The sequence below is a fragment of the Balaenoptera ricei genome, chromosome 7 (assembly GCF_028023285.1).
Source record: "Balaenoptera ricei isolate mBalRic1 chromosome 7, mBalRic1.hap2, whole genome shotgun sequence".
In the NCBI taxonomy this organism is placed as follows: domain Eukaryota; kingdom Metazoa; phylum Chordata; class Mammalia; order Artiodactyla; family Balaenopteridae; genus Balaenoptera; species Balaenoptera ricei.
In genome coordinates, this window is record NC_082645.1 from 75,305,751 (window position 1) to 75,332,573 (window position 26,823).

Sequence of the window (26,823 nt, forward strand, 5' to 3'; positions counted from 1 at the left end):
AAATCCAAGGGTGGTTTTTGACTTGATTCTGACTGATACATCAACATTGTCAAAAACAAAAATAAAAAACTCAGCTTGCCTTGCTATTATTAGACCCTTCACAAACAAGTATAAAATACACGGACAATATAATACAGAACTCTTTTCTAGGGACCTCTTACTCAATTCAAGGGAGGGACCAACGTTCCCAGACCCTTTCATTTTCTTGCACTTACACATCATTGTGAAGTTTGTTAATTTATTCCTTCACTCATCTATACATTCATTCAATAAAATATTTAATGAGCATCTATAAATTGATAAATTGTTGATAAATTATTGTAGGGGCTGAGGATATAGCTGTCAACAATATTAAATTGCTGATTTTCAAGTGGCAATCTTCCTAAGGTGTTTTAAAATCATAAAGTGATATAATACTTTGGCAGTAAAATTAATGAAATCAAATTATCAGTAGCTATCTGTTATAGACTAAGTGTTTGTGTCTCTCTCCACCTTCATATGCTGAAGCCTATCCTCCATTGTAATAGTATTTGAAGATGGGGCCTTTGAGAGGTAATTAGGGTTCGATTAGGTCAGGAGGGCATTAGTAGCCTTATAAGAAGAAGTAAAATCTCTCTCTCTCTCTCTCTCCATTCTATCTGTATGCAAGCACGAGGGAAAGGCCATGTGAGGGGATGGTAAGAAGGCAGTAGTCTGCAAACCAGGAAAAGAGCTCGCACCAAGAACCAATGTGATGGCATATAGATCTTGGACTTCCCAGCCTCCAGAACTGTGTGAGAAATAAATTTCTGCTCTTTAAACCATGTGGGTTATAGTATTTTGTTATGGCAGCCCAAACAGACTAATACACTATTCCATTTAGTGAAGTTCAGCAAAAAAGATCTATATTTTATTAAGATTTCAAATACAGCATCACCTTTCCTATTTCGAGTAGATAGCTAGAATTTTTCATTTTTCACTAAGAAATTCTCTTTTAATATAGTATATTTCAGTAGATGACCAAAAAGTTGTTTCACTGCAAGTACAAAGTTAAATTCCCACACTTGTTGGCATAAGAGAGAGTTCCCGTTTACTCAAAAGGACTTCAAACTTTTGATATCAGGACCCACATACGACAACATTCTAGTTCCTTTAATAGAATGACTCCTGGTCCTTTCATTTAGTAGGTAACATGAGACCTCAAAATTGACAAATTGATGTCAATTTAAAGCTGCCAGAGTAAACAAGAAATAATCACATATGTTTATCAAAAAAGTTAATTTTTATTCATTGTCTTTGTTTGCTTGCTTGTGTGTTATTGGGTTGGGTTTTTTTGTTTTGTTTTTTTGGTATAATGTGGCCTATTAGTACTGTTAGTCATGCAACTAATCAGTTGGGTTTTAAACAAAGTCAGAGTTTGCAGCTTTGAATATGGTCTATTTGATATTTGTTTATGACATTATTATTGTGTGTTTTTCCGCACTGTATACTCACTTTATTTTTTGGTCCCCATGTGTAAATTTCAAAAGAGAAGTTGTGTGGTAGCTCAGAAGAGATACGATATTTGACAAGGCATGCACTCTGTTTAATGCCCTAGTGATATAAAGAAAATTTTTGATGTGGGAATGCTTTAAAGTATCTCTAAATTTTCAGATTTCATTATATACAATCTTATGAGGGAAACCTCAAAGCAATTAAAAAAAAAAAAAAGTCCCTCACAACATAACTATCTAGTTGAGAAAATACTTTTGGAGTAGTTATGCCCAGTGGGTTGCTGTGTTCAGTTTGTTTTTCTTCCTTTATGGTATTTTTATGCATTCAATACATATTTTACTTTCAACTTACTTTCACCATATTAGGTGCTGGTGTGTAAAAAAAAATGAATCAGATAAAATTACAACCCTCAATAAGTACATAGTAATGAGGATGACCAGATATTAAGAAATAATTACAATATAGTGTTATATGTACAAAGATGATATATAAAAGACAAAACGTTGGTACAGAATGAAATGATGAAATTTGCATGCAGGAGGTGAGGAGAGGGAGTTATATACTAACACTGAAGCCTCCACAGAAAACATAAGTATGATCTTTGTGCTGGACCTTAACATAAAATCTTACCAGAAAGGGTATAAATATATGAAGCACCCAAATAACATAACAGGCCTGGGCAATGAAAGTAATTTTCTATTGCTGGAGCAAAATGGAGGGAAGGATGATAAGATAGAAAAAGTTCAAAGAGGAGGGTTCTTCAACTTCTGCAGCATCATTATTGCATTTTTGCTTCAGGATTCTTTTTATTTCAAGCAATAAAAACCCTAAACACATAAGCTTAATACAAAAAGGGAATTTATTTTTTCATGTAACAGAAACATCCAGGGGTAGCATTGGAAAAAGATTCTGGATACTACATTCAGGTGACGTTTACTAAAGTTAATATTTAACAGTCTTAAAATTGCTGGAGGTTTATGGTGATGCACTAAGGGATTTAAGAGGATTGATTAGCTTCTCCCTATGGCTTCTTGTGACCATGTAGGACCTAGAAACAATAAGGATACCATTGCCTCAGCAAAACCACAGTCACTAGTGAGGAAACCAGGGATCCATTGAAGTGCTCATTTTCACAGTGTGTCAGAGCCAGTGCTCTATGGGATTAATTTATTTCTCAAGAATATTTGGTATGGCATTACCAGAAGGATAGCTTGTTAGGCAGGCAAAAAAACACAAGTCCACTCAGAAGCTAACTGCTTGATGTGTGTAGGAGTCTATAAATGCCTTAAGGAAAGGGAAAATGTCCAAAAATTTCTTAACCTTCCATATCACTCAGAAGAAAGCTGAGTTAGAATGCATAAGAGTCATAAGACTTTATTAACACCAACTAACTAGCTTCTTCCTTTCCTACAGTATTTTTTCCTGAATCTCAAACGACTTATTTTCTATATTACATTTATTATATTTTATTGCTGACATTTGGAACCTATAAATTTGCTAAACAATTCAATGTGCAAAAGTCTTATCATCTTAATTAGATTATAATCACTTAGAAGATAAGCTATGCTTTTTATCCTTTCCCGCTGCCACCTAACCTCTACCACAGTCATTAATTTATTCAATTATTCATTTACTTATCAATACTTATAGAATACATATTATGCATCAGACAATGTGCTAATTGCTATAGATACAAAGATAATATGACACTATCCTTTAGTATAGATTTCAAATTAACTGTTTTATACCTTGGCTTACCACAAGTTTACCCTAAAGGAAGAGTCAGATTACAACAAATTACTACACTGCAATCAAAGAAATACTACAGTTAGTGTATGAAAAAAATAGATCACAGAGAATGAAATAAATGTTATTCTTTGGTGGATGAGGAAATTCTCAGGGCAGCCTCACAGATGAGATGATGGCTTAGACTAAATCATATAATGTAAACTGGGGTTCACTTAAGAGAGGAGGAAAAACAACTCACTTCAGTATCTATCTACCTCTCTCTTTCTCTCTCTCTCGGTTCTGCTGATGAAAATTTCTTTCAGATCCTCTTTATCTAGAAAAAAATGTTCATTTTTCTTTAAATTTTGGAAGATTTTCTTATTGGTATAAGGTGATAGCTTGGGGTTATTTTCTTTCAGCATTATTAAAACATTATTCCAGGGACTTCCTGGTGGCACAGTGGTTAAGAACCTGTTTGCCAAAGCAGGGGACATGGGTTCGATCCCTGGTCTGGAAAGATCCCACATGCGGATCAACTCAGCCCATGCGCCACAACTACTGAGCCTGCTCTCTAAAGCCTGTGAGCCACAACTGCTGAGCCCACTGGCCACAGCTACTGAAGCCTGTGTGCCTAGAGCCCATGCTCCACAACAAGAGAAGCAAACACAATGAGAAGCCTTCACACCACAACGAAGAGTAGCCCCCACTTGCCTCAACTAGAGAAAGCCTGCATGTAGCAACGAAGACCAAATGCAGCCAATAAATAAATAAATAAAAACATTATTCCATTATATGCTGATTTGCATAATTTTTGTTAAGAAGTCATCTGTAAGTCTTTCTGTTGCTCTTTCAGAGATAATGCATTTTCCCCCCACAACTACTTTTTAGATTTGTCTTTGTATTTGGTTTTCATCAGTGTTGATATAATTGTCTAAACGTGTTTTGTTTTAATTTATCCTGAATGAGTTCAGAAAGCTTCTCAAATCAGTTTTGGAAACATGTCAGCCATTATTGATTGCTTCAAATATTTCATTCTCTCTCCTTTTCTAAAGTCACAATGCTAAGAAGTAAAGATTTGGTCACCACCAAGAAAATATGACTTTGTTAGCTATATTTTTAATCTCTGTGCTATAGTAAGTATTTTAGCTAAAAAACGAGATGAGCTTTTCTATTTCCACCTTTTTTCAAAAGAATCAATTTTGCAAGAATTCTATCAAATATCATTTTCTATAAATTATTTATTTTAATGTCTTTTCAAACAAACCAAGGATTTCAAAGACACAATCTAATTTGTTAACATCTCATTTTACTATATTTAAAATGAGATTTTATTTTTTTCTAGAAACACAGACAATTTTAACCTATCACAAAACATTTGCTAAGTGTGCATGTGTGTGTTTTCAATTCTCCATTACTGGAGATTTCTTAGATCTGGAGTTTCTAATTCAAGCAATATGTCCTGACTTTGACTGATGTTAGCATCTTTTCATTTTATTTGGGGATTTTACATATTCTTTTTGAAGTTGTTTTTACATTATTCCTGATGACTTTTAAACAATTTCCTATTTCCTAAGAAGGCATTTTTAACAACACACAATCTCATTGTTTGATTCAGAGGCTTATAATAGGCTCAGAGTTTCTATCATGTACTGTTTAAGAAAATGATTTTAAATATGTAACACAGGGGAAAGATTTTTATTTGTACCACTAATTAGGAAACATCACAAAATAATATAAAAAAAGAACTAATTGCCCCGAGAAATATTAAGACCAAGAAGAACAATTGCTGTTAGAGTAGTATTTGAATTAACAAAGTATTATATTAACAGTCTCTGTATGTATTGTACACTAATATATCTACATAAAGAATAAAATAATGTCCAAAACATTTTCAAATTTTCAGACTTTCTCTAAAAATAATACCATTTTTCTCAAGAAATGTTAACCTCTTTTTGTATATGTAGCCCCACATTTCATAATTTAAGATTAATTAATCTAATATGAAAATATATCATCAAGTTTTAAAGAATGTGTTAATTGAAATCACAGAGATATATAAAGTAGGAGGAATAAAAACATGTATTTAAATATTTTGACAATTATAAATATATAAGAATATTTTTCTATAAAAAATTTTTAATTTGGAAAAGAGTAAATTATCTAACTGAATTATTGTAATTATCTGAATTCTCACATGCAGTCTTTAATGCTGATATTTACATATTTATTTTATCATATATAACTAGTGTCCATACCAAGATACTTAGTATTTAAAGTATAGAGGGTGACTAATGTAGTAGAATCTCTGGCAAATTATTTATTAAAAAAAGTTTGTAGATCTTATCAATTAAAATTATACCTTTAAGTGGTATTTTTCTAAAGTTAATATATTTTGTATTGACTCTAAACATTATGTTTTGTAATTGAAATTAATTATCAATTTCAACTGAGAATGTAATGAATCAAATCTGTATGACTCTCTATTTTGAAGACATTGAGGTGTATCATAACACTAGAGACCTTGGTTCCAAAGCATCCTGCAATCTCTACAGTGATTCCATTAGGAGAGAGGCTTAAACAAGTCTGAGACTGGAGTGGTTACATGGGATGTTTTGCTGGCCACTGTAGCCATAGTCAGTAATCCAAATAATTATATTCAAAGGATCACTAGAGAATTAACAAATATATAAATACTTTTACTTATTAATTTATTAATTCACCTACTGGAAATAAACAGGGAAACCAAATACAGCATGGAAAGTGTGAGCTATTGCCCAGAAGGATCAGGGAATTATAGGACCTGGATATGGACCTCAACCACTATGAGCCTTGGTTTTATTACCAATAAGGGGAAAGAAGTGTCTTAGTACAGAGCAAGCTGGAAAAATAGAATTGAGACCTAGATGAAAGGGACACTTAATTACACTAAGTAAAAATGTAAATAATAAAGAAATTAAAAGAAAAACATATTGAAAGAAAAAGAACCATGAACAGAAAAGAACAGGTTCAAGAAAAACAATTCTGGAAGTAAAAAATATCAAAATTGCAATTTAAAACTAGGTGTAGAGTTAAACATCAAGCTTAGATGCAGAGAGACAAGAAATAATTAGTTAAAGATAAAGAATGCTGCATATATAAGAGAATGTTTAAATGGAGAAAGTCTAATATATGAATTTTTTTAAAGTTCCAGAAAAAGAGAAAAAAGAGATAAAGGACAGCATGATAAATAAAGCTGTTTTTCATGTAATTAGCAAGCTTATTATAACAAGATAAATTTTTTAAAGTAGAATAAATAAGCAAGAGAGAAGAGATAAAGGAGGTATAGAAGAAGAAGCAGAAAAAAGAGGAGAAAAGGAATAAGAGAAAGAAGACAGGCATTTTCCTTAAAGATATAGAGAGTCACTATAGGTCTATAGTAATTAAAACAGTGTGGTATTGATGCATGAACAGAAAAACAATGGAGCAGAATAAAGTACATGGAAAGAGATCCACAGATGACACTAGTATACGAGTGATGTGAAATTATAAACCTGTGAAGAGGTGGACAATTGCTGGGACAATTGGCTATTCTCATGAATAAAAAAAAATACAATTAGATCTTCATCTCAGACCATACACAAAAATTCAGCCGAGGTAAGTCAAAATATAGAATTTTAGGGCATTTCAAACTGATCTTACATATTTTTTTAATTGATAAAAAATATATCATCAGAATTTTTTACTCTATAACCATTATTTTAATCTATGCTGGATAACTTTAATTCATTTTCCATGGAAATATATTTTTATATACATGCTTGCTTTTCTTTTTATTATGAGCTAGTTCTTTAGTAAAAATGCACTTTCTAAAATTGTCCAATTTTAACTATTGAGTAACATTTCATCCACTATTCAGTATTTTAAACATCAACTAAGGGTAAGGTATGTACATTGATTACAGTTATAAAATCTTTAAACTTTTTCAATAATTCATTGGTTAATATTTTTGTTTCCAAAATTTCTTCTATTCTTTTTACCATCTGTTTTTCTAAAAATACATTTTCCAAACATATTCTTTAAATACATCCTTAAATCTTCATATAAATATCTGCATTTCTTCCTCCCCCTCCCTCTCAAGAAGTATTATTCATGGTCTCCTACTGAGCTTCTATGCTGTTTCCAAATGTCATGTGTTTTGACTATTTACTGCTGTGAACACACTCCCCTAAAACTTAGTAGCTTAAAACAATGACCATTTAATTGTTACTTACAACAATACAGGTCAGATATGTGGACAGAAAACAGTGAGTTTAGATGGTCTCAGCTCCACATGATGGCTACTGGGCAGCACAGGCTACACATGATTGGTCAGGCCAGGCCAGGCAAGATGAAAATGTGGGACTTTGTTTACACATTATTAAAGATTTCGAGTTGGTGACAGCAGAACACTAAACCAAGCACAGGGCTTTTCAAGGCATGGGGCCTTCTGTTTGACTCTTCAGGTCGTACACCATCCAGCAGCACGCCCTGCTGCTGAAGCTGGAACATCCAAGATGGTGTCTTCACTCACATGCCCAGTGTGTTAACTAGGATAGTTGGAAAGACTCGGGGCTTGGCTAGAATGGCTCAGCTGGGGTCACTGTGTTTGGGACCTTGTTCTCACTGCTGGCTGCGTTTCTTGGTTCTCCTCTATGTAGTTTTAGGACTTTTCTCTTTCTACATGGCATTGCCACATAGGGTCTTACTTTGGTTTAGGCTTCTCATAGCCTGGAAGATGGATTCCAAGAGGAAGAAAGTGAAAGCTGCCTGTTCTTCTGGACTTAGAAGTCTAGTGCATTCTATGGGGTGAAGCTAGTGGCAAGGCCAGCAAAGATTTAAGGAGAGGGTAAATAAGCTGCATTCCTTGATGTGAGAAGCAGAATGTGATGTGAAAGAGAAGGAAATGTGGGGACTATCATGTTAAGTGCATAATATTAGAGATGAAAATTACTATAAAAATGTGACGCAGAAAGCTTAGCATTTGAACCCAGGATTGTTTAATTTCAAAGTTCACACTCTTTCCACTGGTCCAAACTTTATCCCAAGGATTAGGCTGGATTTTATTTTAAGAATTCCATCAAAATAAAAGGGCTTATAACTACAGGGTTTTTATTGTCTGTTTGTTTTTGTTCTTCAGAATCATGGTAAACAAGCTATACACACCAAACTTAGTTAACATTCAATGAACTGAGTGTTTAAATTGGAATTATAAAAATTCATCTGTAATTTGACTAAGGAAGTGGTGTTTTTCCACTAATTTCTGAACTAAAACTGAGAAAAGTCTATTGCTTTCATGCTATTAAATGATTTCTATAAAACTTGAATGACATGATATTTCTAATTATTTTTATGTTGTTAAGTAATATAACTTAGAAATTAGAAAACTACAGCTAAATTAAAAAGAAGGAAGATTGTATAAAATTTAGGAAATGCATACAATTAAAAATATTAACTAATTTTTATTTCCATTACCGAGACTAACCACTATTAATATTCTATGCATATCTTCATTAATTTTTTTTATCACCATTGAACACAGTATAAAAAAATAAGCTTAGAAACATCTCTATTATTTTATTCATCAGCACCTTCTCCCTACCTTAAATTACAATTTTTCTATATCATTACATTTGTTTGCAATTTCTTCTCACTTATCTATTATTTCCAAGGTCTGGCCAAATGTTACTTGTTTCAATAAAGGCATTACAAAGAAAGGAAATATTTTCCTGTAATAGAGTAAATTACAGCTTTAGAGTCAAATTGTTTGGCAGTAGATGGAATAAAGAATATGAAACAGTAAAGGAAACAACATTATCTGAGGTAGAAGAAGAAAACTGAAGGAATTGTACTGTCTTGTATTTCCAAAATAATCCTGCTAGATTTTCTTACATTGTTATTTCTCAAATAGTAGCAACACCATAACTTTCTTGTAAAGAGAAAAATGAAAGGCTTATCCATAATTTGAGTCTAAGTAATTAGACTGTTTCATTCAAATTTTTGAAAATAATACATCAGTTCAAATTACATTTATTACATAGCTTTCTTGCCTTCAATAAATTTCTTTGTTTCCCTCATATTTTGGAATGTGAGGTTAAATAGAATTCACTGAGTGGTTTCCAAGTCAAAGTCAGAACATTTTAAAACAGAGCTCGTAACACAGTATGACATTGTCTCTAATCTTTCTTAAATTTTTTTCCACCACTATTCTTAATATGCATTTAAGCTGTTCTTCCAATAAGGTTCTGTGAAAATAAGGCCTTACAGAGCAACTATTTGTAAAAGAGAGAGTTTTCAGATTTTTCTGAGTAATAAGACACACTGTGTGTCCTTAAAACATATCCTGTATGATTTCCAAGTGGAATCATGCTCTGTCATAATGACCATCCAATTTTCCATTGTATAAAAAGTTCATTATGTAGATATATCCTGAAGTAAATGTAAATTAGATATATCATTACCTAAAACTTATTTCTCAATTTTGACATCTAGGTCTTATATTCCAAAGAGCAGATTTCTTGAGTTTTTACATTGTATAAAATTTGTACACATATGAATCCATGTAACAGAAAATTGTTGAATGTGTTCTCTTCTCCTCTGAAAACTCATTTTGCCATTGCTGAAATGTCAATAGGCAACATTATCATGGTTTTAACTTGTCAACCCATCATTGCAATGTTTGAAAAATTATTTATGAATAACCAAAAAATATATCACAGTTATTTCTAGATGATCTTTAGGAAGTTTGCATAACAGAATATTGAATGGAATTTTCCTGTTGTCCTGTTGTGCTCCAGCTTTAAGCTAGAGGTAAAGAATGTACTGGACATTCTAAAGTAAGCCTCCTACAACTGGTCCAGTCCCGGCTAACTCTGAAGCAGAACAAGCCCCTGTTGACAGTCCAGACGGAGAGGATGGGACCAAGGAAAGCAAACTTATAGTCCTCAGCCTCCTGGGGAGTGTAATGTTCACAGAGAAATTTTCTTTCCAATCCACTGGGAGGATTGGGCATTCTTTCTTCGGTGAATGGGACTCCGTCCCACAAGTACAGTTACTCTTAACTCTCTGGGAAGCTGGCAGGTACTATAGAGCTTCAAGGCTATTCATGAAATCCAGGCAGCTATATCTGCTGTACCCAGAATCACCCAAATTAAGCCTTTGTTTGTTTGTTTGTTTGGAGCCGGAAAGGTGACAGATTATCATTCTTCTCTACTTGGGTTCCTGACATTAGTTCTACCAATTGCTTTTTTTTTTTTTTTTTTGGCCACACCATGCACCTTGCGGGGTCTTAGTTCCCTGACCAGAGATCGAACCCAGGCTCCGGCAGTGAAAGCACCAAGCCCTAACCACTGGACTGCCAGGGAATTCCCACTGATATGCAAAACCTAGCTTTAGAAATTCCAAATGAACCTTTTCTCTTTCAACAAAGACTGTCACTTGGAAATCAAAAGCACTTTTGCTTTCAAGGTATTGTTTGCAAGATAAACTTTAAAAAGCCAGAATGTATGCACCTGTATGTACATAAGCAGAGAACAGAAGGGAATATTGCTACCAGAGCAATGGGTACAAGGAAGCATGTAAAACAATACCTTATTTAAAACCACGACTGTTATCCTGGGCTGGTACAACCGATGCACAGAGCTCCAGAAGAACATAACCAAGACCCAAATTCAATTGTTCTGACTTCAACTAATGCATTTTTTTTCTTTTTCTATGCTACTACATTACTTCTATCTCACATGATCCCAAATTATTTCTTTTACACTTGTCAAGACCAATTATATAGTAATGATGTTTATTACTCATATTTATAACTAGAACTATTACATCAGTTTAACATTTAAATGTTGTCAAGAAAATAAAAATAATACTATCATATTAATAAAAAATCAGTTATTAAAATTGAAAGCTAAAGTAATAATCTATTCAGTACAGTTGAAAAGTCTGAAGACTCTCAGTAAACAAAATAAAATAAATGGGAAAATTACCTACTTTTTGTAAATATAAAACTAATAATACATACTAGAAATAATTAATATTTATAAAGTACATTTGACCAGGACCTGGCTAATAGAAACTAATTTTGTAACTAATGCAAAATAAAATATTCTAAAAAAGAACACAAAATTTGGAAAAGTAAGTTGCATTAAGACTTTTATTCTCAAGTGAGTATTTAAATATTGTTTTATTTTAAATATTTACAATAAAAAGGAAATTATTTTTCTATACAAGTTGAAATAATAAGTTGTAATACTCTTTTTAAATTTATTTTTTAACATCTTTATTGGAGTACAATTGCTTTACAATGGTGTGTTAGATTCTGCTTTATAACAAAGTGAATCATCTATGCATATACATATGTCCCCGTATCTCCTCCCTCTTGCATCTCCCTCCCACCCTCCCTATCCCAACCCTCTAGGTGGTCACAAAGCACCGAGCTGATCTCCCTGTGTTATGCAGCTACTTTCCACTAGCTATCTATTTTACATTTGGCAGTGTATATATGTCCAGGCCACTCTCTTCGTCCCAGCTTACCCTTCCCACTCCCCATGTCCTCAAGTCTTGACTTACCAAAATTGTAGTCTACTTTTACTTTTAAATACTATTTGAAGTAGATAATGAGACAATATTGTTTCAATTATCCATGTGAAAATTCAAGCACTGTACCAACAGACACACACAAAAACCCCCAGATTCCCACATGATATACTTTGCTTGAAGAAGAAATTTTAAATATTAGTGTCATAAAAACACATTATGCTTTGCCTAAAGGCATCTAAGTGGTTTCTGATGTTTGGGCATTATGTAAATGATTTTTCTAAATATCTTTTTGTGGATTTTCATCTTTATTTTAACGTCAAATTGGATTTCATGATGCCCAGTAGGCAACTGAAGTTTTTAAGCTTATAAACTATACCCATTTTTATATTTTATTTCATTCTTTTATATTTTATTTGCATGTTCCATCTGTTTCCAATAACTGTAAAATTTATTTTAAAATGATAAAATATCTTCAACATGCTAAGTTCTATGCTTTCCCAAATTTAATGAATCCCAAACCAAAGAAACACATATTGATTAAAACCCCTCTATCATTGAAGAGAGTTGCATTCAAGTAAAGTCCAGTTTAAATAAAGATAACTCTTTCTTGCTTCTTACAAATTATCACTTAAAATGTGTTAAATATCTTCAGTTTAACCCTCCAGATTTACTCTACATCCTCCTTTGTCTTGCTCTACTCCCTAGAAGAATGACCCATTGGGATTGCATCTGGTTGCTCCATTGTCTTCAGATTTTCTATTGCAGCTGGGCAATGGGAAACACCAGCAGGAGGTGGGAATGTGGGAGGAGAGTGATGTTAACACACTGATATCCCCTGTTCTCTTCTTGACCAGTGGCCATTTGGCTGTGCCCCTTAGCTGAAGGTCACAACTTCTTCTCCATATAGTTAACCTCTCTGGGTTCTAGTAGCCACTCCTTCCCCTTCCTCTTGCCCCTTTAGGTCTAGGTGTGGTAATGGCTTCCCAAAGTATTACCCTGCTAGGGTAATTATATTTCTTAAACCTTGCCCACACCTTTAAAAATAGTCTTTTAATTAAACTCTTCTCAAATAACCTAGCTTGAATGATCTATTTGTTCCCTTCCAGAACTCCCACTAATACACACAATTTCTCATAGAACTTTCTGAAATATTTATATAGTTTAATACTCTTGGTACTCATAGAATCTTAAAAGTTTTTATACATAAACTCAAAGGTCAACCTGTTGCTAGTGTGTCATAGTAGCATGTAATCTAAATTGCCAGTAACTATGCATTTCACTTTAATATCTCTCAGCCCCTACTGTATTATCTAGAGTCTATGTTGTTCAGTATAACTAGAGTGTTCTTTTACTATTTACCTTCCCTCGTGAGCTTCTTAGTCTTATCCTTTTCTGAAATTCCTTCAGTCATTGGCTTCACTCTCATGACTTTGTTTTCTCAACAGCTGTGATTAAATATTAACTTAAAATAATTAAAAGGGTGGTGGTTCCTGCATAAATGTAACTTTAGGAATGCAGATTGAATAGGTCCCTAGAGGTACCCATGTCACTCTAATTTTCTACATACTATTGAAAATTATGAAAATATACATTGTAGGGTTGTAAAGGTAGCTAGACAAACGTAATAGCTGTAAGATCTAGATTTTCCATTATTATATTATGCGTTGACCGCTCTCAGAAGTCAGGAGAATTTGAAACCCCAATAATGCAGAATTTAAGATACTCAAAAATGCTAAAGAGTCATGAGCAGGGCCCGAAATTTATTGAGCTGTAAGACCCCATGACTGGTACCTTCTCCCAATACAATAATCACATCATTCTAAAGTCTGTCATTTTTATGCCCTCTTGTAATATTTAGTTCTCAGATAACCAATACTATTAAGTTTTATAAAAAAGGAACTCAAGTCCCTTAAATGATCTCCCTACTTAAAGTTTTACACAGCTTCAATATCTTTTCTAAATGGTCACAGAGTGCATTTTCTAAAACAAAAGTACTGTATTATAAGACTTTGAGTAGCCCCCATCACAGAGATTTACAAGATAAATTCAAGACTGTCACTGAATACTTACTAACACACTAATCTTTTTGAACTTCCTTGTATTTATCTTTCTATTTCAGCTTCTCAGCCTTTGATCATGCCATTCTCTCTGCAAAGAACCCCTTTCTCCATCTTGCCTGCCTTCTGCACACCCAATCGTCTTTCAAAACTCAGCTCACATTTTGACAACATGTCTGGTTTCTAAATTGTTAGCACATTCTGCCCCTAATACTAAGGAGTGTATTTCTATTTTAGTGCCTAACCTACATTTATTTATTACAGGAGTTTCCCTCTATTAGACTGTGAGTTCCTTAAGGGCAAAGACTGTGCTTATTCATTGTCATTTCTCCTGCACCAGCTAAGTGACTGGCATTAGAGGTACTCAATTCTGAATGCTGCATGAATGGTGATGGAACTCCTGGAGCAGATCTATCCTCCATCATTCCTGCTCCCTAGCAGTACATTTACTGCAGTTCTTTGAACAATGTTTTAAGATTCAAACCAAACTCAGTCAAATGGTGACTTATATGAGGCAGAAGAACCACACTTCCTTACAAAAGAATCCCAATCAATAATTGCAAAAATTGTAAGGAAAAGAAAAATCACTATTAGAAAACTACAGTAATAATTGCTGCAGGCAAGATCCATCAGTGCATGTTAAAATTATTGGGCAGAAGTTTAAGGAGAAATAGGATACTTAAATAGTTTCAAAGTATCTCCTCCCAAATATTTATTTGTTACAAAGAGAAAAAGAGTAACTTTACAGTGGAGAAACCTGTTGGACGCTACCTTAACCAAGTTTACATGACCAGTGTGAACTCATGTCAATGTCATGTACCTCCATGATGATACGATGACTACACTTTACCTATGTGGTATCTTCCCAATTACTCATGACCCCAGTATGACTATGAGAAAACAGCAGACAAACTTGATTTGAGGGACATTCTGCAAAATACTCAACCATTACTCTTCAAAATAATCAAGGTCATGAAAGACAAGGAAAGAGCAAGGAACTATCACAGATTAGGGGAGACTGAGGAGACATAAATTCTGTGTGAGATTCTGGAACAGAAAAGGCACATTGGTAGAGAAACTGGCAATATCTGAATAAATGTCACTGATGGTTTAAAAGATTAAAATAAATACACAACTGGAACTTGGCATCTTTTGACCATGAGTTTAAACTTCCAGATATAAAATAAGTACTGGGAATGTAATGTACAGTATTATTGACTATAATTAGTAATACAGTATTGTATATATGAAAGTTGCTACAAGAGTAGATCTTAAAAGTTCTCATCCCAAGGAAAAAATTGTAACTATGTTGGTGATGAATGTTAACAAGACTTACTGTGGTGGTCATTTAAAAATACATACAAGATGCAGACGCAGATGTAGAGAATGGACTTGAGGACACGGAGAGGGTGAAGGGTAAGCTGGGACGAAGTAAGAGGGTAGCATTGACATATATATATATACTACCAAATGTAAAATAGATAGCTAGTGGGAAGCAGCTGCATAGCACAGGGAGATCAGCTTGATGCTTTGTGGCGACCTAGAGGGGTGGGGTAGGGAGGGTGGGAGGAAGGCACAAATGGGAGGGGATATGGGGATATATGTATGCGTATAACTGATTCACTTTGTTATGCAGCACAAACTAACACACCACTGTAAAGCAATTATACTCCAATAAAGATGTAAAAAACAAAAATTAAAGGGCAAAAAATAAAAATAAAAATACATACATATAGTATAACTGAATCACTTTGCTGTACACCTGAAACTAATACAACACTGTTAATCAACTATACTGTTATATAAAATAAAAAGTTAAAAAAATAAAATAAAATAAGATAAAAAGCTCAAATAGATTGCTCGGGAAAAAAAATACATACATATAACAAATCATTATGTTGTACACCTGGAACTAATTGACATATAACATTATATCTCAATAAATTTTTTAACTATGTAAATAAATTTCTTGTTTTTAATTGAGGTATAGCTGATGTACAATATTATATAAGTTTCAGGTGTACTACACAGAGATTTACAATTTTTAAAGGTTATATTCCATTTATAGTTATAAAATATTGGCTATATTCCCTGAGTTGTACAATATATCCTTGTAGCTTATTTATATTATACAGAAGAGTTTGTACCTATTACTCCCCAAATTTCTTTTTTTAAATAAACTTATTTAATTAATTAATTAATTAATTTGTTTTTGGCTGAGTTGGGTCTTCACTGCTGTGCACGGGCTTTCTCCAGTTGCCGCGAGAAGGAGCTACTCTTCGCTGCGGTGTGCAGGCTTCTCATCACAGTGGCTTCTCTTGTTGCAGAGCATGGGCTCTAGGCATGTGGGCTTCAGTAGCTGCGACACTTGGGCTCAGTAGTTGTAGCTCGTGGGCTCTAGACCGCAAGCTCAGTAGTCGTGGCGCACAGGCTTAGTTGCTCCCCGGCACGTGGGATCTTCCCGGACCAGGGCTGGAACCCACATCCACTGCATTGGCAGGTGGATTCTTAACCACTGCGCCACCAGGGAAGTTTGATTTTTTAGCCAAAGCTATTATTTTCCTTTTATTTTGGCCCACATTGATTAAGTTTCAAGACAAACTCCCATAAACATATCAAAAGTTTGAATAGCTTTACATGTTTCCTTGTACAACTACCATATGTTTTATATTTACTTGCAAGACTATGCTAAATGCTTTACATTTACTAACTCTAGTAATTTTGACAGTAACTCTGTTTCAGAAGTGAGGAAACTAATTTAAAGGAGGGGAAGTTACTTTCCCAAGACTCTATAGCCAATAAGTGGCACAGCACACATTTGAACCCACGACTGTTACTCCAAAGCTCATGCATTAAAACTCTATGCTATGCTTTTCCCTTCAAAAATCAACAGCCCAAAAGTTTACATTTATAAGAAATATCTGAAACTTAATTCAGTAAATAGAATTTAAGCTGTGAAAGCTTCTTTCAAATCTTAAACACTGTCTTATGAGATGAATTCATGTAATCATTCACTTATACTTCATTAATTCTCCCCTAAGCCCATGGTACAGTACACAAAATTTTCAGTAAAAACAATTTAATTTCCTTAATTAAGTATTTTATTATATTCTTCACTTGTACAATGTATATATTTTCAAACAGAACATTATATTTATAGATGGTGGTGTTCATCTTAAAGTTTTTAGCAATTTATTTTTATGTGGAAAATGGATGATCCTTACTTACACTATCAGTATATGTGAAAGATTTGTGTGATTTTGAAATTGCTTCTGGAGGCCTTCATTTTTTTTTGAAATTGAACAATGAGCTTGCACAATTATACCCGTTGAAAAAAAGCCAATTTCCATTGAACTGACAGCACTTTATCTATGGGTATTCTCAGGTTGCTGAGCGGGAGAGACTGTTGACACGGAACCAGCATGACAAGTCTGTGTTCTAGCAATTCATGCCACAGATTGCCTTTTCCAGAAGAGCCACTGTTAGAATTATTTTACCCCTGTAATGAAAAAGAGACTCAGTGTTTTGTTGTTAGATTGTGATAGGAGCTAATTCCCCCTTTGCATTTTAAAGCATGATGACATTTTCCCAAATCACATCATGTCAAGCTCAAGCGTATAGGTGCCTTGCTTTGTTTTGCTTTACTGTCAAGCCCTATCATCCGGTCTGGGTAAATTCTGATATAGAATTTTGAAGGGCATTTAAGAAATTAGCATTCTAGTGAAAGACCACAAAACAAATTTTCAAATAAAAAGTTTTCGTGTGCCGAAAATCATTTTTTTAGACAATCTAGAATGTATTATTTGTTTCCAGGCTTACTGAAAAAAAAAAAACAAACCTAATTCTATTTGTCATAAAATTTGTTTGTTCTATTTCTTGTATTTTAAAAATGTGTCTTCAAATGGACAAAATATCTTCTGAACTCAGCAGTTTTTCATGCAAATAAAACTGCTTTGAGCAAACTTTCCAGGCCTGCAAATGCTGGGGCAGGAGAGCACATCTCAGGAGACCACTCCTGGTCATTAGGCCAGGCCTTTCCATGAAGCAGGTCCAAGTTTTTTTCTTTTGATCATGACTGGTTTCCACATAAGACACTCACTACAGGTTCGGGTGCACGTGAACTGGAACTAGAAGTTGAAACCTGACCTGGATTAAGATCTGTGTTTTCCTTCATTTCTACTGTAAAGTAGGGCTGTGGCATTCCAAGTGTTGTTTGTGTTCTGTAGTTCCTGTAGAATAATGGCCCTTTCATTCTTGGCAGTAAACAAGGAACCCAACAAGTGGCAATGTAATGGGCTGGAAGGTAAAGATAGGATATGAATGGGTGCAGAAGTCAACTCTTCTCAAGTTGGAAATGCATCTTCTGTTTCAGGATCAGAAGAAAAAATTGAATAATGAAGTGATTCAAGTATATGGATATATAAGTTTAACATTCTAATGAAAGAGTTTGGGGTCAAAGGTAGGAAAGAAGAAGATGTGATAAAGACACTTAACAGAATGATTCCAAAGTTCATTTGGAAAAATAAACTTGAGAGAATAGTGATGAAAGTTTTGAAGGTGAAATAATTAAGGGGAACTTAAACAACAGATATTTTAAACAATTATAGGCTGAGATAATTAATATTGTTTTATTGCAGGAATAACTGAAAGATAAGTGGGAAAGGGCTGCTGCTAGCCCACATGGTATCTTTGTGCAAATTAGAGAAACCCTGACCACTCTTCCAAGGAAGTTCTGCAGGTACTTGGCTAGAAGCTGAGGATGCCTTTGTAGTTAGAAAAGACACCCCTTTCTCAGACTCATGGATAAGCTTCACTGGCACGGCTGGAAGGGGGGCCTGGTTGGATTTCAGTCTGCATTATGCCTTTTTTGGGGGGAGTCCTACTGCATTGTGTATACTGTTTTATCACATCTGGAAGTTCATAAACAGACCCTATAACTAAATTAATATATGATAAGGATTACTTCCAAGACCACTGGGGAAAGAATGGATCATTCAGTAAATGGTGTTGGACACTTTGGTAATTATCCTGAAAAAAGAAAAAAAGGACAAAAGCCTTACCTTAGATTTCATCAAACTAAATTGGAAAGAAAAAGCAAAAAGTAAAATTACAAAATGCTAGAAGAAAATATAGGTGATTAGTTAGAGTAGAATGTCTTTATAAGCATTACCAAAGAACCCAGAAATCATAAAAGACTACATAGAAAGAAATTCTATGCAGTCCAAAGAAGAAAAAAACCCCACAATAATCTAATTATTTAAAATTAAGTTTAAAGAAACAAATACTTTAGTTTTTTTCTAGAGATTAGTACATTTGTTAAAGAACCCTTAAAGATGAGTAAGGAAAATAAAAATATACAAATCCATAGGGAAAAAAGAAAAATAGGCAAAATATATACATAATAGCCAATTTATAAAAGAAAATATAAATGCCTCCTAACTGTATGAAAATATGTTCAGCTTTATTAACAGTGAAAGTAATACAAATTAAAACAATGATTGAGCTGAATTTTCACTTAGATTATTTGAAAACTTAGAGTGTCCAGATGAAAAAGTAACAAGCAAGATGGCATAGTTTACACAATAGCACTTACATACATTAAAAATACATATAAAAATAAATATTTAGAATTATTTTTAATTCAAGAATACATATAAAAACGAAAAAAGATACACATTAAATACATTAGAATGAGTATTTGTGTTGGGTAAGTGAATGGGAGAAAATAGGAATAAAAGTGCTTCATTAAATAACATTGAGAGGGGGACTTCCCTGACTTCCCTGGTGGCGCGGTGGTTAAGAATCTGCCTGCCAATGCAGGTGACATGGGTTCGAGACCTAGTCTGGGAAGATCCCACATGCTGCGGAGCAACTAAGCCTGTGCGCCACAACTACTGAAGCCTGCGCTCTAGAGCCCGTGCTCCACAAGAGAAGCCACCGCAATGAGAAGCCCGCTCACTGCAATGGAGAGTAGCCCCCTCTCACCGCAACTAGAGAAAGCCCATGTGCAGCAATGAAGATCCAACACAGCCAAAAATAAATAAATTAATAATAATAATAACATTGAGAGGGACCTGTGGGAACTTACAGGATGATGATGTGCCAAACATGGAGAAGCACGCTTCACACAGCCAATCCACACCTAACTTTCCTTACTAACTACATGGATAACATAAGTAATAAATAAAATACAAGCAATGACTGTTGAAGACATGGCACTACCCTACATATTGTTCATGGGAGTATGCATTTTTATAAAGTCTCCAGAATTAATTTGGCAATATTAGGCGGGGCAAGTGAAGTAAACTTTTGCATTAGTACCTGAATTGGGGGATTGCAGTGGCCCAAAAAGCGGCTAGGAAGCCCGAGTGTGGTGAAAATGGTGTCTCAGTGGACGATCAGCCTCCTGTGATGACTTGGAGCCCAAGCAAGATGTGGAGGAAATGGGCTCAGAAGGCAGCCTGGACGGTGTGCTGGAGCCATAGGCAGGTGAGGAGGGCACAAGAAAGCTGTCGTCTTGAGTTATTGGTCCCTGAACAGAATGATGAAGATGTTCCTGAGGAGGAGTGGCCTGGCCATACAGGGGAAGGGGCTGTGACAGACATGAGAGATTGGTTTTAGACAAGGACACTGATTAAATAAGAAAACATAATAAGAATAATGGAAGTGGAAGCCATATTTTCATTGGAGAAGAATGGAGTTACAAAAATGGAAAGTGGAATTGGACTGGAATTGAAGGCAAGTGTATGAACTCATGGCTTTCAAAATGAAAGAAAGAGAAAGAGAGAGAGAGACAGAGAGAGAGAGAGAAGGAAGGAAGGAAGGAAGAAAAAAAGAAAAAGAAAGAAATATGTGCATGTATTCCTCTGCTTTGGCCATTGAGAGGACCTAAGTAAAGCAAAAACCTAATAGCAATGACATTGCACCTGGAACTCATCTTCTAAATACCAGCCTTCGGTAAAAGGGACTGACTTCTTTGGAGATATGGCTGATTCCAGGGCTGGGGTTGGGAAAATACAAGATGAGACTTGAATACCTTTTTGTGCTCAAAAGTGATAAAGTGTTCCTAAATGATGGAGACTTTGCAAAGAACACAGAAGTCAGCTTGAAATCTGAAGCAAATGGGAGATAATTTGAATGTCAAAATAAATCAGGATAGAAACAGATAAGAATTTGAGTAAAGTAGCAAACCATATGTCTATACTAACATAAATAAATAAATGAAAAATTAGAAGTTTGATAAGAGATGAAATATTTACATAGTTTAAAAGTACCTCCCCAGAAAATACCTACCAGTTGCAAAGGAAAAGGGGTGAACATTACAGAGAAACCTGACAATACCATCATCTTAATCAAGTGAAGATCATCAGTGATGGGACAATTCAAAATTGGATGCAGCTTGATAGAATTTTAAAAAATATATTGTATTATACTTCCATGGTTTACCAGCCAAAGATTCATAACCTGAATCTAACATGGTAAATTAAAGGACATTTTGCAGTATAACTATAGAGCAATTCTCAAAAGTATTAATGCCATGATAATCAAAGAGACATAGTAACTAAATACTTGTAACGCGTGATCTCAAACTGAACCCTGTTTATATAAAGGAAATAATAGGGATAATTGAGAAAACGTGAATGGGACCTGAGAGGTAGATGTAGAAATGTGTCAGTGTTAATGTCCTGATTTTTGATGGTTTACCTTACTTATGGAGAGGTCTGTGTTTATAGGAAGTACACAAAATTGGGCAGGATGGGGTATAGTGTTGGTAGGTTATACTCAAATGGTTCAGAAAAAAATTATTATTTGTACTCTACCTGCAACTTTTTTGTGACTTCAGAGTTTTTTCAAAATAATAATGAAAGAAGTCTGTGCTCTAACCTTGAGAATCTACTGCTAGGTATTTGTTCTAATGAAATAATTGGCAAGGGACAGGCAAAATATGTACAGATGGTGTACAAAAGTATGTGCACAGATGTCCTTAATTTCTTTGTTTATAATAGCAAACAAATTGTCAATAAACACTGGTAAGGGAAAAGCCCACAATATACTCGTATACGGTTAGGAAGTAGAAAGTATGTACAGTACAGTATACTTCCTTGTGAAAAAAGCAAAAGAAAAATGTAAGTGGTTGTACATACTGGATAATGGCTTTTCTCTACTCTTGATTTCCATGCTAAAATATCTTTTCTGGGTCTTTACTCTTTTGCCCTTGGAGAGGTGTTGTGACATATGTGATACATACATTTAGGAATAAACCTGGGAAGAGTTATTGGGAATGCAGAGTTCAGCTACACCTTTTCTCTCTTCCTCCCTCCCTCCCTCCCTCTCTCGCTCTCTCTCTCTCTGTCTCTCTCTCTCTCTATCCCTCCAAGGAATGGATCTCAGAAAACAGAATTTAACTCCTTTTTCAGACACTGGCTCCTCCTAGATAAGGAGCCTGGGAACTACAGTGACTGAGAATGTTATTTTGGTTGTTCATTTTTAGATTTACCAATTCAAACCAGGTCTCTGTCAATACTACAGGTAATACTTTAGCTTTCATTTTAAACTTTTGTTTTATTTCTCAATTTATTCTCAACCTAAGCATAGAGAAGAAATGTTATTTATTGGAGATTCTCTCAGAGACTTCAACAATACTTGGAGGGTATAGAGCGAATATTAGCAACGGGTACTCTTGATGGTGGGAACACAGGTGATTTTTATTTCTTTTTTGTATTGTCCCTATTCATTTTTTTTTGCAACAAGTATGTTTCATGTTCTTAATCAGGGGGACCAAAATAGACTGAAAGATAAAATGATGGAAGATAGAAAGTAAAATGTAACACTTTTTAACTCTGGAACCCAGGTCCCCTTAAGAATTCAATGGACATTTGGCCATTGTTGCACATAACAAAAAGAAATATGCCCCTTTTCAAGTCACATGACTGAGATTTTGAATTCCATTTCGGTTTTTATTTCCTTTTTAAAAAATTGTTAAATACTTTAACTGATGTGTTTGCTGTAATATAGAGCTAAACAACCAATATGATAGCATGTTTTTTTATATTTTTGTAATAATCAGCAATAAAATGTTATTCTCGACATAAATAATAGGTAGTTGTCCGTCTTAGTCAAGGTTTTTTTAGTTCAAGTAAGAGAAACTTGGAAACTGGCCTGAGCCAGAAAATTAATTTAAAAATATTAGGAGGCTGCTGAGTCTCTATCAGAGTCCATATGTTCCTATGATGAATGTGAAGACTTTCCAAATGGAAATCTGAGTATTTGCTATCGGTAGCAAATTAAGCATAGTCTAATGGTAGTGCCCTGCCAGAGCCTCTGCAGCCTTTCTCCTTGGCATCTCCCTTCTTCAGTTCCTGGGTCATGCTATAGATCTGATTTTAAATCTTGTTCTATTTGATTTTAGTGCTTTTAAAAACTCTGTTCTGACATCTTTGAGATTTTCATACCTCTAAGCCATTTCATAAAGCAGTTCATATCAAAAGTCAGGTTATAAAAATTATAGAGCAATAGCAAGTTTAGAGATTTTAAATGTTGGGAAGAAATATAAAAATTAGTAATCTTTAGCCCTCTGTGTAATGATTAGAAAAAGACAGTTATGGGGATTCATGCATCCCCATTCATCCATCCATGATGGATATACTTTATAATTTTTTCTCTTTTTGGCAACTTCCAAGTCTCATGGAAAGGGAGCATAGAACTCTAAAGAGAAGTCTATGAAATGCCTTCAAGAAATTATTTTAGTGGCTAATTCAGGGGGAAGCTGGTGTAGTAGAGAACCCCTACTCACAAGAAGATATAGGGTCTTATCTCTGAGAACTTGGGAATCGTATAAAAGTCCAAGCAACTTTCAACATTGAGTAGGGTGAGAAAAGGTTTAGAAAAAGTTCTCCTTAAAGATATCAGAGGCAAATGAATAAGAAATAAGTACATGTTTTGAGATTTTCCATTAATTTAAACAATGGAGCTTGTAATGTTTGATTTCTGCAGCCTCATTTATTCTTATGACCTGCTTATTCAAGTGGACCTGCAAGATATTGAAGACTAAACTAGTGTTTCTCGAAGTGAGGTCCACAGATCCTAGTGATTTGTTGGTGTATCCTTGGGAGCCTAGAGTTCTCTATTCAAAGTTTTAAATATTGTGTTAAAAGAACACACCCATATATTTATAATTATATAATGTAAGCATGGATTTGGTCATCTGGTCAACCTCCTTATTCCTAAGTACTATGGGCTATCATTTGATTTATTTTTACAATCATTTGAACATTAAGTGATCACCTAAATGGCATCATTTATTTTTTAGTGGTTGTTTGAAAATTAATCATTTAAAGGTTATTTACAGAAGAAGCAACTAGCATTGTCCTATGATTAATGTTTTCAATGTAAGTATTTTACTGTGTGCTTGACTGTTATGATAAAGTGGAAACATAGTTAAAAGAGGATTCTATCCACGTATGAAGAGGCCTGATTTCTGGTCCTAGCTTTAGCACCTCCTAACGATGAGATTTGGGGAAAGTCAATTAAGATTCTTGGACTTCAGTTGCCTTGTATTTAAAGTAAGGGAGTTCGGCTAGAGCTGGGTAATCCCTAAACTTAGTTTTCGTTTCAAAAATTGTGATGTTGTATCTTTTTTAATGGAAAAAGCATTAGGGAGAAGAAAATTGATTCAGTTAACAAGGTCTTTTAGTACCATCCTCTAGTTACAGCCAAATATAGTGGGATGTAAGAACCAAATATTTATTGAGTACCTTGTCTGTGCTTGACACTACTCTAGTCTAATTCCTGTAAACGTGACTGTGACTCTGTGAGTTCTATTATACAGTTCCTTTTGGCAGCTGTAATTGCGTCCAGCGTCCTAGGGCACAGAATAAGTAAGTATGGAGTCTGGAAAGGAATATGACTAGTCTGATTCTAAGCCCTGGATTCCACCGTAACATATTATCTTGTTAGCCTTGCAAAAATGCTTTTTTTCCTTTCTCCATCTATTTTCAGGTTCAAATGAAAAATTTAGTGAACTAAATTCTGAGCAGCATCTCAAAAGATTTTAGTAAATGTCCTCTCATCCTCAAAGAATCGCTTAAACGAGGATATTCCTCCTTCTTGTCCTGCTTCCCACACAGAAGTTTACCGTGTCAGTGAGGATGGTTTGTTGTGTTTTCCCTCGAACCCCACGTAGATGTCCTGAATTCTGAGGTTAATATCTGAATGGAGCAAATGAACATGATCTGGTGGTGGAGGCAGTTTTCTGTTTTCTTTCCTTTCCTTTTTTTTTTTTTTTTTTTCTTGTAAGGCATAACAAAGTGCAGAGATTCAGTCAGGTTTAAAAAACTGAGAAAAAATAATTAAAAAAGTGTAGAGGTGCGGTCAGATCCACAGCAAAAACTGTGTCAATGCTTTCTTAATAAAGGCTGTAAAGAAGGTATGTGCTACTCGTGTGTGTGCTTCCTTGGACACTTTTGTTTTGTTTTGTTTTTTTTCTTGTTAAGCAGCAGAAGTGCTTTGAAATTGTGTGCGGAAACACAGAGAGACAAGGGAAGGCGAAGAGTCCCGATCCGGTGCTTTAGGAAGGAGGTTCAAAAGGAAACGCGGCGGGGGACGAGGGGTGGGGGTGGGGAGAACGGCGTTTTGGCTCCCGTGCCGGCTAAGAACCGGGTAAGGTAAGGCCTCGTCTTCTCCGGTCGAGTTTCTCTCACGTTCCACTCTCTCCCTGAGTCCTGCGTGCCGACGCCATATAGCCCAGCGGGCCCACAGGAGACGAGCATCAGAGACCGAAGAAAGTCAGCGAGCTGGAACCCAGGCGTCCCGTTTGGAAGTGTCCAAGGAGATCGCCCCAAGTGCGCCAGCCGAGTCTGGGAGAGTTTCCTTCTGGCCGAGAGGGGGAGCCCCGCGTTCCCAGCCGGCAGCGACCCGGAGTCCCGAGCCTCGAGCCCCAGCCGCCAGCTAGCGCCAGTTTTGGCTTCAGCCGATTAGGAAGAGGAGGGAGGGGGCCGAGAGCGCGTAGAGGGAGGGGACCGGAGCCGGAGGGTCCCGAGTCCAGCTCGCTGTTGACGTAGAGAAACTTTCCCTCTCGGCCACGGAAACGGCGCCCCGGCTGCGCCGGAGCGGAGATCTCCAGGCTCCGAGGACGCGGCGGCTCTCCATGCCCCTGCCCGGAGCCTGACCCGACTGCATCAGTCACTAAGGTACGGAGAGACCGCGGTTCATCTGGGGGCTTCCCTGGCTGCAAACCCAGCGTCCCGCCAGGTAGCGTGCAGTCTCTTTTAAACTGACATCCTGAGAGGCGGCGGGCGGTGGTCAGCCCCGGCCGGGTGCCGGGGAAGGAGGGCGTGGGGCTGCTCGCCGCCACTACCCGCCGCTTGGCAGGTTGCAAAAATTAAGACACTGAAAGGCTCAGGAAGTCGTCCAGCAAGAAAGGAGGCTGAGAGACCTGTTGACTACTGCCGTGGCAGTGCTGCAGGGATGACGGAGAGCCTCCCGAGGTCGGGGACGCAGCGGTCTCCGGACTCCTGGAGCCCTTTGTGGTAACTTTGGTCCGGGGGGCCGGGGCCGGTGGTTAGGAGCTGGAGGGGGCGGTGGGGCGCGGGTGGATCAGGACGGCTGAGGGTGTGCGGACCAGACGGGACTGAGCAGGCAAGTCATCTCCGGGTCACAGCGAGGCTACCCAGGAGCGAAACTTCTTCCAGCGTAACCTCCCTTTTGTTGGCTCCGGGAGAGAGTGTGGGCATGGGGGGCGGGGAGGCGCGAAGCTCCGAGGCCGGGCCGTGGATTCTTTAAAACCCAGGGCTGGGAGGGCCCAAACTCAGGGGCGGCGCCCACATGGTTACCCTCTGGCTGGGTGGGTCGAGTAGTTCCTTCTGGCGGGCGCTACCTTAAGAGAGGCGCACGGCGCTGCGGGGTGCTGAGACCCTGGGCTCTCGGTCCCGCCGTTGAGCTCGCTCGCCCGGGTCCACCACCCCGGGGGGCTGATTCACTGCACGGATCAGAACCCAGCGCGATCGGTTCT

General features: G+C 36.2%; 1 protein-coding gene and 1 pseudogene across 18 annotated transcripts in view; one reads left to right on the plus strand and one right to left on the minus strand.

Annotated features, from left to right (window-relative positions):
• GULP1 (GULP PTB domain containing engulfment adaptor 1) overlaps nucleotides 1-26,823 on the plus strand; it is an 812,392-nt gene that overhangs the window by 527,911 nt on the left and 257,658 nt on the right. For 6 of the 18 annotated variants that reach the window (XM_059928305.1, XM_059928295.1, XM_059928315.1 and 3 more), the window contains exon 1: nucleotides 25,486-26,002. The exons of 7 other annotated variants lie outside the window; for them this stretch is intronic. The gene's annotated coding sequence lies outside the window, so the exon portion shown is untranslated. 5 more of the 18 variants (XM_059928306.1, XM_059928310.1, XM_059928307.1 and 2 more) reach the window with 4 other exon arrangements.
• Nucleotides 1-26,823, minus strand: part of LOC132368791 (tigger transposable element-derived protein 1-like) — a 426,013-nt pseudogene that overhangs the window by 43,287 nt on the left and 355,903 nt on the right.